The sequence below is a fragment of the Sceloporus occidentalis genome, unplaced genomic scaffold, assembly GCF_023333645.1.
Source record: "Sceloporus occidentalis isolate IW3139 unplaced genomic scaffold, rSceOcc1.0.p SCAF_44, whole genome shotgun sequence".
Lineage (NCBI taxonomy): Eukaryota > Metazoa > Chordata > Lepidosauria > Squamata > Phrynosomatidae > Sceloporus > Sceloporus occidentalis.
The window spans coordinates 3544357-3548181 of record NW_028317024.1 but is presented as its reverse complement, the minus strand read 5'-3'; positions in this window follow the sequence as shown (position 1 = coordinate 3548181).

Genomic DNA, 3825 nt, shown 5'->3' with positions numbered 1-3825 from the left:
TTCCCCCATCCAGCTGTCATTGTATCTGGGACTTCTCCTGTAGGTGTCTCCTCATCTTCACGTAGCTTCATCTTGGAAGCAGATGTGTTCATGGCTGGTAGTGATTCACTGGGCTGATCTGTCTGTAAAGCTAATTTAAGTGTCTAGCCAGGAGACCTTTACTTCTGCGATCTAATAAATGCCAGGGTGCCAGGGGCGAGACACTAATCCGGCATGTCTTCCTGGCTGCCCCTTAATGTTGGGTGATTTACTAAGAAGTCTGATGGCTGGTTCTGGTTAGCACAGAGCTTGTCTTTGTGCTCTCATACTGGACAGTTACAGTGAGCAGTAGACTAAATTATGATGAAACCCAAACTAGTAGTGTTTAGGCACACCCATAATTAAAACCATTCGCAGAACTTTAAAGCTTTCAAATCCCAAATAGATTGGAGAATTTGTGGTCAATTACTGAATGCCATAGTTTTCAGGTCAGATTCTTAGCTTCCTTTTCAATTTCAGAAAAAAAGTCTGAAACCGATTATTTGGGACTGTACACGTGTCGGAAAAAGCACCATTTACTCTTTAATTCAAAGATTCTATATGGTGATATTCACTAATGTTTATTGCCAGGTGAAATACTTGGCAAGGACAACATCATTTTGGTGAGTTCCATTTGATGACAATGTTCCTGCCAAAGGTGCAGAAAAATATGTTGCATCTACTTTGTTCTGGCAATTAACTTATTAAAAGCACTATAAGACTTAAAATATTTATTGCGTGGTTTGATATCATATCTATAAAATACATTTCTTTTTTTATCAGATGTTTATGTGACCTGGAGTTCCTTTTTAGTTTGTTCTGATGTAAGAAGGGAATAAAGCAAGTTTTAAAGTAGATTTAGTATCATTTTAAAACTTTTGAAATTAAAGTGAAAAATCATGATCTATTTAAGACCCCCACATTAGCACCACATCAGTCAATTCGAAATGGTGATTCCTTTATGCTTTATGGTTCTATTCTTCTGGGTTTAGTAATTGTCATATTATTGTTCTAGAAGACCATAAGGTCTGATGAAGTAACCTTCCCGAATTGAATAGGGTTTCTTGGCAGCAGGCTTATTACCCTAAAGCCATGTGCTGTGGGTCCTATAAAATACTGTGCTAGTTTATCCCTTAAACCACAAGGGTTATCAATTATTTTAAATCCCATCACACCCCTAAATCCATATGTATGTATTGTCATGTACCTTCAATTAAAAAAAAATATATATTTTTTTTAAATTATATATAGCATATATATATTATACACAGGATACACTCATAGATAGATAAATGTATCTGTCTATTCATCTATATATATATAGAGAGAGAGATGTATCTATTCATATGTGTGTGTGTGTGTATATATATATATATATACGCACATATACATAGCGATAGATGTGTATATATATATATATATATATTTGTTATTAATATTATTAATAATATTAGTATTATTAAGGCTGCATGTATATATGCATCTTAAAAATATTTCCAGATTGTTAACCTTGTGTTAGTCTTCTTCCAGCATTTAAGGGGTTAACTTTTTACTATTAGGATGCTTCTGTTTGCCGAGTGTTTGTATAGTGCCTGCGTTGTTAATAGGACACACTTAATATATAGTGCCAAAGCAGCAGGCAGCGTGAATGAAAGCTTGCATTATTTGCTGTATAACATAGTGTCAGTATGTGTGTGTGTGCTTCTGCGGTTAATCGTGTTTAGTATGCCAGTATATACCGGGATCTGCGGAGACGTTTAATAAAATGAGTGCACGTTCACATTTTACAAGAAGTTTACAAGGAGGACGGTTAGAACTTAGAAGATCTAATCTGATCTACAAGACATATTTGGTATGAATCTATCTCAAGGCCATAAATACAGTCTGTCAGTGTGTGCTCCTAAAGCAGATTTTCAATAAATATAAGGATGTGTCAGTAACATTTCAATGTAAACAAACACACAAGTAATACATATTTTATTCTATATATTCTGAGCGAATCCTATAGCAGTCGTGTTGAAATGAAAGTTGTTAAGGTGTAGCTGCTTACATATAACTATATGAGTAATAAGGTAACAATGTTCTGCTAAAACATACATGTAGCAGACAATGTGTCCTATTAATCGTATGTAATCGATAATTAAAATCCTTTATATCACAAATACTTATGTTAGTATGTGTGAATTATTTTACCCCCCAGACAGAGATTATTTCTTCAATAAAAAAGGATGGAGAATTAAATTATCTAATCAGTTAAAAATCAATTATATATTAAGTAGGATTTTTTAAGGAGTTTTTTGATGCTAGAATGGGATCCCCTAGGCTAGAGATCAGCATAAAAGAGCACAACGTATATAGCATTATATAATATTCTTGGAATATATATATAAATATATATAAATATATATATATATATTCCAAGAATATTATATAATGCTATATACGTTGTGCTCTTTTATGCGGATCTCTAGCCTAGGGGATCTACTATATTTTTTTATCTACATATATGTGTGTGTACATTTATTGTGTAAATTTTTGTAAAGGGAATAGCAAAAAAGCAGTATAACAGGTTTATGTGCAAGCAACAACAAAAAAGAATATATATATATATACATATATAGCATATAGTACACACATACACTCAACCTTAGAATATTTTGTATGCAAATATTTAGCGGTTTATAATCTAGTTTTATTTCTTCCTATAATGCTGCTGTTTCCATTTTCAAATTATAAGGCGATCTAAAATACCCCGCACCATGTCACATGAATGCTCTGTAGGGAATCCAAACAGCCCCCCATACACCGAGCCTAAGGCATGCAGCTCCATGTAAATGACCCTACACATTCCTCCATGTCCTGCCCATGTATGTACACATCTCCCTGGGCTGGTAAGCCTGTCTCAGGCTCATTCCTAATACCTTAATATAAGCAAAAGTGCAAGAAGGCAGCGTTTGGGATGAAATCATTATCTTGACACGAGTTAAACCGGGGGCTCCATAATCCGGTGGGGGAGATAACGATGTATACGCTGTACGGTTAACTAATTAGGTGACAGTGTATATAAAGCAGCCGAGTCAGAGGGCTTAAGGCGTCTTTAGGTCTCTGCTGTCCTATTGTAAAAAAAAAATAATTAACCGCTTACATGCCAAATGTCAATTTAGGTTTAAATAGGGGGCAATTAATTATTGCCGGTTTATGTTATAGAGGCAGTGACACGGTTATTCGGACATCGCAGTAAAAGTGTCCATTTTATTAATGACTTATTTTAAGGATTTGGTGCCAATTCGGTGTATCTGTAGCTGCAGTGATCGGATACCGGTGATGTCCAGGTTGGCAGATGCCATGTGGCTCTCAGGGACTGTGCCAATAGTTTATTAGCGCTAGTGGGTGCTGCAGCTAAACACACCATGCGCTGTGAGGACCAAACGCAGGCATCCATAGTTGGCTGCTAAATAAGCACAGATCGCTAGCTCATCGAATCATATAACAGTGTAATATATATATAGTACAAAGTAATAGTATATAGGGGTCATCCAATACATTTCCATACCACTTTATTGGATTTGCCAGGTGAAGGTTAAGTGACATGGGGGAGGGGGGCTGGCAGGGTAATATGAGCCTTTTTCGCACTGACTGGCTAATGGGGCCTTTTGGCACCTTGATAAGACAATTAGCACGTGTTTGTAAACCCCAGGGGTGCTATAAGATAACTGACATTCCAGTTGGTGTGGACCGGGATTCCAGTGGCTGGATGAGCATACTGAGAGTTGTAGCCACAATGCATGCTGATGAGGCCCGGGTGCG